Here is a 14,709-nt window from a genome sequence, read left to right as displayed (position 1 = left end):
AATTCCCACAAAAAATATGTATTTTAATCAGGGGTCATTTTCATGGGAAACTCTAAAAAATCTGCCTTTATTTCCTATAGGTTTGATGGATACAAATGTGCAGCAATCCACGTTTTTGTATCCTGCAGAGTCCATTAAAAAAATGCATACGTTAACGTACATTTTTTTTCTACCATGGAACTGTATGGTGAACGGACGCCACTGTACGACATCAGTCTGAGGCATCTGTTAACGCATACATTTTTGGTATGCATTAAATGGATGCAAAAATAGGATGTGAACCCAGCCCTAGTGTCAGAATAAGCACCAGTACACAGCGGAGCAGCGTGGTGGAGAGGGGAGTCCGCCATGTACTGGCAGAGCGCTACCTGGTCCTGGTGGCCAGGGATGAGTACTGTGTTTCCCAAGGATCATTTTCTACTGGAAAATACAGGGAACAGTATATTACACTAGAACCTATATAATATAAAGATATTAGCCCTACCCCCAAATAATAATACAGTTATGTGGTCATTTATTATATAGAAATACGTCTATGTTAGGCGTATTTCTGACACAGATTGTGGCGCAAAGGTCCTTAGCACCGCAATCTGCATAATTTTTCAGCTCATGCCAGGTCTACAAAAGGATGGCCTGGGCAGGGAAAGGGATACAGTATGGACATCCAGTTATTGGATACCACCGCCATTAATTGACTGGATAACACCTCTGTACAGTGACCAAATAACACCGCCATACCGTCACCGGATAAAAGGGTATAAGAGGGCACAGTATAAGGAATGACTAGGGGCACTGCACAGGGTGTGGTAATAGGGCCCAATGCAGGGTATAAGGGGGCACAGTACGGGGTGAGGGACACAGTACAGGGTGGGGGGCACAGTCACATGACCCTGTGACATAGAGGGTCCTTATGGTGAATGCGGTTCATACGCCACCATAATGAGAGGCAGAGGAGTGAGAAAAGGGTGTGATTATGAACGTTGTATTCTGTGGCTGGAGTTACATTAGGCCGTCACAGATAAATATGTACGGTAATTGTCGGATAGTACAGGCCCCAAAACTTAGGCAATAGGCTTTCACCTGACAGCAAAGAACTTTGGATTCTGTAGCTGGAGGTACATTAGGCGGTCACAGGATAAAAATGTAACTGTTGGCCAGTACAGGCCCCAAAACTTAGGCAATAGGCATTCACCTGACAGAACAGAACTTTGGATTCTGTGGCTGGAGGTACATTAGGCAGTCACAGGATAAAAATGAACTGTCGGCCAGTACAAGCCCCAAAAATTCACCTGACATAAAAGGCCTTTTATACCGCTGTATATACATAAGACAAGGACCATTCTTTGTTCTATGTCGTGGCGAATATGTGTGGGCTGGCATGAGGAAATTCAATTATACGTGGTCAGGGGTGTTGCTAGGGTCTCAAAAGATCTGGGGCCCAAGCCCCAATGCATATGGCACAAAGTCAACCAATATTCCTCAGTTTACCATCCTCAGAAATATAATTCCTCAGGCCCTCCACCATACAGTCTCATGTAAATGACATGATTTACCTGCTCCGCCTTAGAGTCCCATGTAAATACCCTCACACCATCTCTCCAGCCCCCTCCAATATACAGTCCCATGTATATTACATCCATCTCTATCTACAGCTTCCTCCAAAATAGAGTCCCATGTAAATAACATCACCCCCTCCCCAGCCGCATTCACCATACAGTCCCATGTAAATAACATCACCCTGCTCCAGCCACCTCCAACATGCTTTCCAATTTGAATAACATCACCCCTTCAACTTTCAGCCCATGTAAATAACTTCCTTCCCTTCAGCCCTAACATACAGTCCCAGTTAAATAACTACAACTCCCAACATTGCTCTTCCTCTCCCACTGAGTAATATAACTCTTCACTGCTGAGCCGTCCTCTCCTGCACTGGTCACATGATGGTGACATCATCGCAGGTCCTTTTCAGCTACTGCATTTAAAACTGATCACATGGACTGTGATGTCATCGCAGGTCCTTGAGCTCTTGCAGGGCATTAGATTCAATCGTATTGCATCCTTAGGATTGTAATACAGCTGGATCTAGCAGGCAGACAGGCAATACATTTAAGGCCTGGGACAAAGCATCAGGAGCCCAGGCCCCGAATGTTTTAACCTAGCAGCGCCCCTGCACATGGTCATCGCAGGTGTTGAATTCCTCCAAGATCCATGCCTCATTCATTTTTTAAAATGTGAGGTAGTCCAGCTTTCACAAAAATGTGAGCTAGGCGAGTGCACTTCTTGATCACAATCCAATCTGCTGCGCTGAATGTCCTTTCGGACAGGACACTCGACGAGGGGAAAGTCAAGAGTTCCATGGCAAATTGTGCCAGCTCTGGCCACAAGTCAAGCCTGCACACCCAGTAGTCAAGGACTGCAAGAATGAACTCACATCTGAAGTGACCAACACATCTTCAAACCGCCCTCTTTTTGCAGGTACGGTAGGATTGGTACCCGCACATGTTTTGCTGTGGGTTGAAATTTCTCTGCCAGTGCCCGCAACAGCAGAATGCAGCATCTCTCACAGCAAGGCCTGGAAATGCTGCATTCTGACAGCCCTCTGTGATGCTGGTAACATGTCCACCATTTTGTGTTTGTACCGGGGGTCTAAGTACGTTGACACCCAGTACAGGTCCTTGACCTTTATGCTTTTTATACAGGGGTCACTCTTCAAACACTGGAGCATGAAGGCCCCTATTTGCACTATTGGAAGAGGTGGAGTGCCCTGGCTCCTGCTCATCGCCCAGGAGTATGTCATCCTCGGTCTCCTCCCCCCAGCCACAGACAACACCAGGGATCCCCGAACATTTTAAAGCCTGCTCTTCTTGCTCCTCCTCCTCCTTCTCCTCCTACCCCCAGCCACCATCCTCCTCTGACTCCTCTTCAGACTCCTGCTGACTTGTCTCAGATGGATTAGCCCCCCCTGGGAATTTATTCAGCATTGCGACTTCCTCATCTTCCAGCTCCTGCTCCTCAAAGGCTTGATCAATGACACAACGCAATGCACACTCCATAAAGAAGGCACAAGGTACGATGTCATTGATGGCGCCCTGGTTGCTACTGACCAGTTTGGTGATCTCATCAAATGGCTGCAGAAGTCTGCATGCGTCGCGCATGAGCAGCCACTGGCGCGGTGTTCGTACAGGTTGTCGCTAATGGCACATTTCTGCTGGAGCAGCCTATCAAGCATATACAATGTGGAGTTCCAGCACGTCGGGCAGTCACAAATCAGACGTCTGACGGGCAAGTGGTATCGCTGCTGAACGTCAGCAAGGCGAGCCATGGCTATGTAAGATCTTCTAAAATGGCCAAAGATTTTCCTGGCTTGCCGTAAGACGTCCTTGACTCCATGGAAATGAATCGCTGCATGACTAAGTTCAACACAGCACATGTGTCATTTTGCCCTGTTTCAGCGCGCTCAGCAGATTAGCACCATTGTCGCACACCACTTTACCAACTGTCAAATTGAGCGGGGTTAGCCACTGATCGGCCTGTGACCGCAGAGCTGAAAGGAGTGCAGGACCGGTGTGGATCTTGTCTTCCAGGCACAACAACCGCAGCACAGCATGTCAACGTGTCACCTGGCATGTCGAATAGGTTCTGGGGAGCTTGGGGGTGCAGCGGAAGAGGCAGTAGCAATGGAAAAGGAGGAGTCAGCCGAGAAGGAGACAGAGAATGGAGTAGGAGGAGGAGAAGAAGAGGCAGGCCTGCATGCAATCCGTGGCTTTAGCACCAAATCCACATGGGTGCCATGGGTTACATGCTTGATGGCTGTTAGAAGGTTCACCAAGTGGGCAGTAAAAGTTATGTACCTTCCCTGCTCGTGTCTGCATGACCACGTGTCTGTGGTCAGATGCATCTTGGCACCGACACTGTGTGCCAGAGATATATTAACTTGCCGTTCAACGTGGCCATATAGTTCAGTGATGCCCTTCTGGGAGAAATATTTTGTTCCGGGGACCTTCTATTCTGGTGTGTCAATGGCCACAAATTATCTAAAGGCCTCTGAGTACAGTTTATATGGCAGTAGTTGACGGGCTAGCAGTTCCGACAAGTCAGCGGTCAGCCATTGGGCAAGAGGGTTATCCAGCGTCATCAACTTTTTAAGCTCGAACATTTGGGCCATGAAAGTCTGCCTTCTGCCAGATAAATGCGACGATGGCATGGTGGAAGGTGGAGTGCAGGACAAATGGGAGGAGAGAGGAGAAGGAGAAGAGGCAGGACGTGGAGCGCCGGGAGTGTGGCTTTGTGGGTTCTGATGGCGTTGCTCCCACTGGGCTTGGTGATGGGAGGACAGGTGCCTTCTTAAGGCGGTCGTCCCTAGTTGAGTGTTGGGATTACCACGACTTATGCGTTGACAGAACAGGCTGAAGATGGTATCACTATTGTCAGCAACTGACACGTTAAAAAAAGCCCATACTGAGGAGCCATGTGCCGGCATCCTGGTCGCGCAAGATGTGACCGTGCATTGTGGATGGCTTGCTCCAGATACATTTGCAGTCTGCTTTTTGCCTCCTGTGCACTGCGAGTTCTGCCTGCTTCTCCTCCCTATCTGCTGCCCCGTATCTCCCTCTGAACTCCTCTCCTCTTCCTCTCTTGTGGGCACCCACATAACGTCCATCGACATGTCATCATCGTCACCTTCACTACCACTGACGTTAGAGATCTCGGAGTAGGCAGCAACAGCGGGGACCACCCTCATTGCCTGATCTGGGTACTGTCGTCAGACCACTGGGTGGCGGCCATTGCTACCTCCTCATCTGATGCCAAGAATAGCTGCGCATCGGTAAGGTCTGAAAATAAATGGGAAAATAATTCCTATTACTCGAGTGGAGGGGCTATAGTGGTGGTGGTGTCTTTGGGGGTGCACATACCAGAGAGTGAGGAGGGTGCAGATACAATGGATGAGGAGGGTCCAGAAGCAGAAAGCTGAGTGAGCCACTCAGCCAACTCTGGTGCGTCCTTTGGCATAATCACACGCACCTTTTTCAACTTCCCACTTAGGCTCCGGCGAAGGTATATGGAAAACCTCTATCACTATTTTGTGGAAGCTGATATATGGAAGGCCTCAATCAGTTGTTAGTTGAAGCTGGTATGTCACCCTCAAACAGTAATTTTGTGGACGCAGGTATATGGAAAACCTCTATCACTATTTTGTGGAAGCTGATATACGAAGGCCTCAATCAGTTGTTAGTTGAAGCTGGTATATCACCCTAAAGCAGTAATTTTGTGAACGCAGGTATATGGAAAACCTCTATCACTATTTTGAGGAAGCTGATATATGGCAGTCCTCAACTAGTTGTTAGTTGAGTCTGCTATATCACCCTTAAGAAGTAATTTTGTGGATGCAGGTATATGGAAAACATCTATCACTATTTTGTGGAAGCTGATATATGGAAGGCCTCAATCAGTTGTTAGTTGAAGCTGGTATGTCACCCTCAAGCAGTAATTTTGTGGACGCAGGTATATGGAAAACCTCAATCACTATTTTGTGGAAGCTGATAAATTGCAGCCCTCAATCAGTATTTTCTGGAAGCATACAAATGCACTATAATTATAAGTATATCACACCTATCGATAGCACAACGTTACCAGTTGGCCCTGTTAGCTTGCTTTTGGTGTCCTTAAGCTCCTAACAGCCTGTCCCTGCTCCAGAATGCAACCTCTCCCTACACTAGCAAAACACATAATGTAAAATGACTGCCAGATCGGGTTCTATCATAGGGTTGGGGGTGTTTCCATGTGCTGAAACGTCTCAATTGGCTGTCCTGTCCCACCTGATGGATGTGTCATGGGTCAAAGTTTGGCGCAATTCAAAAGAATATGGCACGCAGACATCGCCATATGTTTGCATGTTCGGCAGATCGCGAACGAGCAAAGTTCGCTGTGAACAGACTGCCGGGCGAACCCCATCATTATGTACTGCTATGAATATTGGAAATTACAGAGCTACATGAATGAATTCTAATTCTTTTGGTAAGACAATGTAAAATGCTTCCTTATTCCATCAAATCAGGATGTGTTCAGAATCATGGGAAATTTCAATGGCAAGAAATAAAAATTAAATTAAATTAACAGCTAGCGGCTGAATAAATGAAAGCTTAATATGAAATTTTGCTCTATTCCTCCTCCTCATATGTTCTTTTCTGCTTGGCAACATTGGTTCAGTACCACCTCCCCTACGAGCATATCTTCCTAATATTGATTGAGCAGAATACTAATGAGACCTTTTTCCTTTCAGGGTGAAAATATTTCCCTTTGTTCACCCATAAGAGACATTTAATATATAATTGAGTCGCTCTGGATCAATATTTCTCCAGAAAGGGCATTACACAAATGAGAAGAAGATCCAATGAGATTCGCGCCGGTTTGCCTAATTTTCTTCACTGGCAAACGTCTGGTGCTCTTTGATTTCCCGAGTGCTCAGTGTGTACACACCTAATGCAAATTCTCAAATGACATCAGTCTTTTGCAAAAGTGGCAGCAGGCAGCTGGAAACGTGAAAGCGAACAAACACAGATGGAGAGAGTCATACAGACAAGGCAGCAGCACATCCATTGCTGGGTTTTTAGGAAGCTTAACGGATCTGCAAGCTCCATAGCTCAAGTCTACTCAGTCTTTTAAGATAAGCATAGCAAATCATACCCGGGAGACCAAGTAAATCCTTATTCGCTTCAGTGGACTATGGACCTCTTTGAATGTCCCTTTATTTGGCCTTTGTTTATCGTCTTTGCACTGAGCTTTAACAGAACAGAGCAGGAACCGGCTGAGATATGTTAATAACCAGCTTCATTTAGTTGTACATTGGGATATTGCTGCATGTTGGACAGATTTCCATCCTCTACCTTCCATTCTAATTCTCCTTTTTAACCTATATTGGGAATTTGAATGTTATTTCCATTCAAGGACTATTCAGGTCTCTCCCTCACAGGTTCCTTTGCTTTTCTACTACTCCACTGGCTAGCTGTGTCATTCATGGTGCTATTATATGCTATTATATGTTAATTTTTGCTAATGTTTATGTTCATATTTATGCTGCAGATCACACTAAGGTAGTAATAGCTATGTATTTTCAATGTATGTAAGACCCTATATATTTTATGGCTGGTAAACGTTTTACTTTTTCTTTACTTTTTTGCTCAACAAAAGTAAAAAAAAAAATTTGAATGGTTTGGGTTAACTGTGATGTTCTATAGCAGAGAATACAGAAGGAATTTGGATGAGACAACACTATAACAAAACCACAGAAAATGTTCACAGACATGTTCAGAAATAATGCAGATATAATAAATTATACATCATATAATTAATAGCAACAATTATTGTAATCTGTAATGCAGAATGTAAAGCAAAATTCTTCAAATCTGTGGTTATACCTACTGGAGAAAAGGTAGGTTACATCTTATACCTGCTGATACTACTGATGGGTCTACCAATTTTTGATGGTTTTACTCTGAAGTTATGATGCTTCAAACAAATCTTTGTCTTTCTTTGAAGTACCCGGGGCTGCTATTGCATCCCTTTCATGGAAAGAATTAACTACTGATAGTGGTGAAAAGCGATACTGCAAGTGAGAAAAGTATCTAAACTGGATAGAAGCAGATCCCTCAAAGCAGTTTACCAAAACCGTGCCACAAATTATCATAATGTATATTTAAGGCTTGATGAGATGCCTCCATCCAAGTGTACAATGATCCTTTCAGCAATGACAAAGGAGTAAGTCATGCAGTTAATTTGTTGCATACAAAATGTTTTTTTATGTGTGGCCTATTTCCTATGTAAAGTGCCCACACTGTTTTCTGACAAATCACATAATATTCAGCATTACATGAAGCAAAAGCGCAAAGGATCACATCTACACAGACATATGAGAATGGTCCCTTGATGGTAGATTGCACCATAACAATGAACCCTTGAAAGATTGAACGCAGTGTTGAAGCTTTGAGTTTTTGCTGTCCCAATGTCTTCATGACATCAGGATGTTGTACTGTACTATAAAGCAACTTATCGAGTACTTTGGAGGTTAACAACATTGTGGCATGCATACAAAGTTTGCAATTTGAACTCCTTCCAGTGAATTACATATATCACTTATCTACAGAATAGTTTGAAAAAATGTAATTGTTAGGGCCTTACCACTGGGTCCGCCAACAGTCATTAGGTTCTGATTCTGCCATTTATTAATTAGTAGGGGTACCGGCAGCGGGCCTGCAGTGATCATACATTTATCATGATAAATGTGTGGCAGTGTTGTAGGTACAAGTTTAGGAAAACCGTAATTAAATAAATGAGGAAGATATAGACTAACTGGTGTGTAAAATTGTATCTTGAGGTATGCAACATCTGTTACTATAGATGTCATGCTATACTATTAATGGTCTACTGCATGTGTGGAGCAGCAGTGTACAGTGCAGGGTAGCCTTATCTTTAAATTTTCTCCTGTTTCCCTTTCTAATAAAAATAGACATCCAGTATATCCCCACAATCAACTGCTCTCAGCAGCTCCCCGGTTTAGTAAAAAACACAGTGGAAGAAGCCAGGAGCAGAAAGCTCTCATCACCGTGTAGTGCCTGTGCTGAGTTCCTGCAGTTCAACTCCCAATAAAGTGCTTCTTGTTTCCAGAAAATAGCTGATCGGTGAAGGCGCTGGATTTCAGACCCCACCGCTCTAATAATGATTATCTATCCTGAGGATAGGTCATCAATATCTAGAACCCAGAAAACCTTTTTAACATATTTTGATATTCCTTTGAAGGGGTTTTCCAGGAATGACTTAAAATGTCCTGTCCTACAATGTGAGCAGAACTGGGTGCCACCACTTGAAGAACTGACTAGGGGGTAAGGGGAGGGGGCCTTGCTACACACTATGTTCTGGCACTTGAATGTACTACATATTGTGGTACCTATGTTTGTGTTTTAACAGCCATGGCTTATTTCCATTCTTTAGATCTTGCACACAGCAGTGGTTTTGTGTACCAGCCTTGTGGACCCAAAAATGCCTCTGTTCTTCATTTTTGCCATGGCCACCACTCTCCTCCTCTGATGTTACCTCCTCATCATAGTCCTCACCCTACCCACCACTCTTATCAGAGTATGATGATATGTCATCATGAGCTCCTGACCCCCTTGGCTCCGTATGAACCTTCTCCTCATGCCAGTCCAAACGCTGACACTTCACACACAAGTCATCAACAAGAAGACTATCTAGAGTATCTTCCATAGCACCTGGAATGTTCTCACTGCTTCTTAGGAAAAAACTACTCCCCACTAGGAGGAAATGTATGCTATTGTAAGTCCTGGGAATATGCATATAAAACACTTATAAACTTTAGAAGCCTTAGTTTTTTTTTCTTAAAGCTGTTTGGTGATGCACAGAAAAAATGACGGCACTAGAGGTTTTTAGTGATTGCAGCAATGCATTACATGAACAGCTCCAGCTGCCCTCAGTATAAAACACAGTCTGACATGTGTTTCCTCTTTGATAAAACCCTGACTTTTCTATCTATGAATGCAATTTACCTAGCTAAATATATCCCTAAACTATCCCTGCAACACACTTATATACAGGTGAAACTAGAATATCGTGCAAAGTTTATTTATTTTAGTAATGCAACTTAAAAGGTGAAAGTAATATATGAGATAGACTCATTACATGCAAAGTGAGATATTTCAAGCCTTTATTTGTTATAATTTGGATGGTTATAGTTTACAGCTTATGAAAACCCCAAAGTCACAATTTTGAGGTGCCCTTTGCTCAGGGAATATGGATTAATTAGCTGACTTGAGTGTGACACTTTGAGCCTAGAATATTGAACCTTTTCACAAAACTCTAATTTTAAGCTACATAATGCAATTCCTTTTAAATTTGCATTACTGAAATAAATGGACATTTGCACGATATTCTAATTTTTCGAGTTTCGCCTGTAGCTAGCTTGTCTCTGTAATTGGTGTCTGCCAGGGACATGGCACACACACCTTCTCACATCACTGGCTGAGCTCAGAATGATGTCTGCTCTACACATAGCACAGAGCTGAAGGATCTGCTAGTATCCTGCCCTCTCATTGGCTCACGGGCTCCAACCTCCCTCTCTCCCTGGTTCATGTGATCCCTCATCTTCATCTTCTTTCCCATATTACCCTCACATTTTGACAGTAAATTGGCGGGAGCTATTTTGTGAGATTTATCTGAAGCAAATCGCCAAAACTCCTGATTCATTTGAAAGAAGTATTTTTGTGAAATTTGTAGTGAATCCGATTTGTTTGCAATCCATTCACTCATGTCTTCATGTGTTATTTATAATACTCATGTCTTATATGACAAGGGGCGATAGGTGTAAATGCTACCTCCATGCCCTCTATTACTATATATATCTCTGAATGCATCATCATAACAATATAGTGTACTGTAAATTAACATCACTAAGTATAAACAAAAAAATTACATTGGCACAGATTCCCTTTGCTACAGCTGTCCTGCTGACCACTCAATAATGGATACATGGCAAACGGGCGGACTGGCTATAGACCCTACAGGTAAATTTTCCAGTGGTCTAATACCCTAGTTTGAACATTGCCATTGGCTTACCAGCTTAGCATTTTTTTTTTCTGTCAGCTGATTTAGCCAGTAGCATCAGATTGAAATCTTGGTATTTTAACATGGCAGCAACAATATGTAGGCAGTTGATATTGTTGGATAGTGATATACGTACGTGGCTTTAGTCCTCATACTTTTTGAGAATCTGACCATTAGGCTAGGGCTACACGACAACATTTGTCGCAGCAATGCAGCGCAACATTTTTTGTAATGATAGTCAATGGTGTCGCGCGGTTACATGCTGCGACTGCAACACGACAAGTCGAGCCACAATCGCAGCATGTTGCTTGTCACAGTGTGTCACCATTGATTGTCATTACAAATTTTGTTGTGTAGCCGTACCTTTACTCTAAAGGAAACTGATTATTTGAATTGTCTATTTTTATAGTGTGGCCCTTCACCCTGACAAAGTACCCCACTCTTGGATGTCTCAGTAATGAAAGACACAGCACAATTTAAAGGAATAGAACTTTACTCTGGCTGTTGCAACAAGCATGCTGGTGACAAACAGTGGCACTTAGCTTGGAGGTTACAGTCTCCAATGGGCAGACATCGGTTTTTAATCAATTGAGCATTCAGTTTCACTGTTAAGTTCTCTAACGGGCACACAGCTTGCTGGTTAAGTCTCTATTAGGTACACAGCTTAACAGTTACAATCTCTACTGAGGTCACAGAGCAAATCATAATATTGAGTAAATGTAGGGGGACTGTGGGATTGGCACTGTCTTGATCTCTGGTCACAGTGATAGGCAGGATGAGATGACTTCTACCCATGCTTGGCACAGGGACTTTTCTGACCATGAAGTATTCTCCCTGGAAGACTCAAGTAATACAGCAAACCTGTTCAAAACCAGAGCGCTGGAAGCAGTTTGTAACCATGAGCACTAACTTTTAAGCAACAAACGCTGGCAGGACCTGTCTGCAGATCTCCTCTGGACCTCTTCAGTTCCATGACAAGATGATATTACGTACCTACTGCCTGATCCTATCAATGAACAGTATGATGGAAGTACTGGGCTGTGAATGGAGTAAAGCTTATATGAAATGAGAGCAACTGTGCTGTCCTCATTGCACTAAAGGCATCATTTCTATATTTCATCCCCAAAAATTTTTAGCGCACAGGAGACATGGATTTTTGTAAGAATTTCCCAGTTGGAATCAGATGAGCTGAAGCCTATCTGATGAGTTGCATAGCAATGTATCTGATGACAGAATCCATTAAATTTTACTGCTGCATCAAACCATTCAAATACACCACAACAATGGGGTCAGTTTGAGTGCATCGTGTAAGGGGTGCTGGTGGTCAATGTTCTAATCAGCTTATGCGTGGGCACTCCCTTACATATTTGTCCCATAATTGCTATAGAGATGAGTGTTTCTTACGCGTGTGGAATTGCATCCAGGACAATGTGATGTCATGTGAGTCTGGGATTTAAAGACCTTGTTTTGCAGACCTAAGGATAGATTTTCACAACAGCTGGCCTAGGTCTTGTGCATTACTGACTATAACCACTGTCAGAGGCTTTGATCTGTGATGCTATGAAATGAATTTACGTAACAAAGTAGTCCATAATTCAAGATTAAACATAATCCCTTTTCAAACTTAGTCTCTTGAAACGAACCACGGAAAAAAACAAAAATGTGCACAAAGCAAGTATCAATTGTTTTCCATCTTTTGCAGACCTTTACAAATGGGATGTCACACAATAACAAAGGGAGAAAACCACTTAAAAGTCGGTGTGTGGGGGTAAGAAGTGTACAATATCTTTAGAATTACCATTGATGGAATGCTTTACAAATCATACCATGGTAGCAATGATGTCAGAGATTGGCTCCTCTGTAATTAAAAACTGATTCATAGAAGAACTGGGTTTTCTATAGATTGCTATAAAATAAATGCATAAATATAAAAATGCATGGCTTTTGAAATGCAGAAAAGAAAGTAGGACATGTCCTTAAAAAGGTTGCCAACCTTATCAGCATTTAACTCCAGGAGCATGTTGTACCTAGGGAAAAAAATCGTACTCACCATTTTCCCGCTGCAATTTTCCTGTTACTGGCCCGCAAACTTTCAGATAATGTCTTGTGCACTGCTGCAGCCAATTACTGGCCTCAGTGATATAAAGGTGATATAAACATAGACTATGTGCCATGCACCAAATGTATCATTCAGTCTGTGCCAATGTGCGAAATTTGGTGTATCTATAAATTGCCTGTTTAAGTTTACACCGTCTACAGTTTACACAGGGTTTGTAAATCTGCTTCAGTGTGCTTAGGAAAAGAAATGGCACGCCTACAGCATGCTGGCCCTCGTTTACTAAGACTTGTGTATTTAGCACCACCCAAAATGGAGAAGATAGTTGTTGAATATATTTGGCCCAAACTATATATTCTAGGAAACCATGTCCACTTCACTTGTGACTTTTTAAATTTGACACGTAAAGAGAAACTGTGCAAAAATATGTGAAAATGTGTGCAAGTTGTGAAAGAGTGTCAATCTACAAATATTTTCGTAGTGGGCCTCCGTGTTTTGGGAAAAAACCACCACCAAAGCCAAAAATGCATACTGACTACTGACAAACATATGGGTGCTGCATTTTTCGCAAACCAAAGAGAGCTGATAGAATGTAGTTAAAATTGGCACTAAAACCTTACTTAAAGGGAACCTGTCATGGGAACCTGCATATTGAGCTATTTACTAGTGTTGATTGAGCACCAAAGTGCTCGGGTGCTCTGGCCGAACACATCGGGATGCTCGGGTGCTTTACCGAACACCCGAGTATAATGGTAGTTAATGGGATAAGCATTAAACCAGGCACCCCCTGCTCTCAAGAGGGGAGGGTGCCTGGTTCATAGGAAAAGGTCAGAAATTGATGGAAACACCACCAAAATGGTTTGGGAACAGCATGGGGAGGATGTCTGGATGCATCTTGGACTACCAGGTCGCTGCTGGGAATGATGTTATCCGAGTAGTACACCACTTTTACAGACTGACAATGATACGCACAAAACCAAAGATAAAATCAATTTTAGAGGAAAAATTGTTAGAAAACATTTTTTCCTGTATATTTACTTGTATATAAAGTGCAAGTGCTGTCACAAATTACAACGAAGTGGCACTCCGATACAACCTGTATATCACATAAAGGAGTGCCTCATTCACATTGTGGTACAATTGTTCATGTGGTGGGACTCCTACACTCATAAAGCCTATGCACTAAGTGAAAGGGTTACCCAAAAAAATTACAAGGAACCGGCACTCCAATACACCCTTTGTTACACATATAGGAGGGCATCATACACAGCCTTGAAAAATTATGATTGATGGCCTGCTGGTGACCCTCAAAAACATTTGGATCAAGGGCCTGCTATTCTGACCATCTAAAACATTATGGGCGAGGGCCTGCTGCTGCTTTGGTGACTGTAGATAACCTGGGGCCGACCGCACGTCCCCGTGACAGCGATGATCCATTTGGATGTCAGCCCTATGAACTTTCGATGTTATTTTCAGTGCCAACCATGGTGACCACGGGTAACGGGGAATCAGGGTTCGATACTGGAGAGGGAGCCTGAGAAACGGCTATGGCTACCACATCCAAGCAAGGAAGCATGCGCGCAAATTACCTATTAGGTATAATTAGGTGCGGGCCTGCAGGTGAGCTGACCCTGTAAAAGATTTTAGGTGTGGACCTGCATGTGAGCTGACCCTGTAAAACATTTTAGGTCCAGAACTGCAGGTGAGCTGACCCTTTAAAATATTTTAGATGTGGGCCTGCAGGTGAGCTGACCCTGTGAAAATGTTTAGGTGTGGGCCTGCTAGTGAGCTGACCCTGGAAAATATTGTTGGTGAGGGCCTGCTGGTGAGCTGAGTTCTCTAAAAGATTGTAGGTGAGGACCTGCAGGTGATCTGACCCTCTAAAACATTATATGCAAGGGCCTGCAGATGACCTGACCCTGTAAAAGATTGTAGGTGAAGGCCTGCTGGTGAGCTGACCCTGTAAACAATTATATGCGAGGGCCTGCTGGTGAGCTGACTCTGTAAAAAATTATATGTGAGGGCCTGCTGATGAGCTAACC

This window comes from Bufo gargarizans, chromosome 4 (assembly GCF_014858855.1).
Source record: "Bufo gargarizans isolate SCDJY-AF-19 chromosome 4, ASM1485885v1, whole genome shotgun sequence".
In the NCBI taxonomy this organism is placed as follows: Eukaryota; Metazoa; Chordata; class Amphibia; order Anura; family Bufonidae; genus Bufo; species Bufo gargarizans.
The sequence above is the reverse complement of the archived record's forward strand: the minus strand, read 5'-3'. Positions refer to the sequence as shown.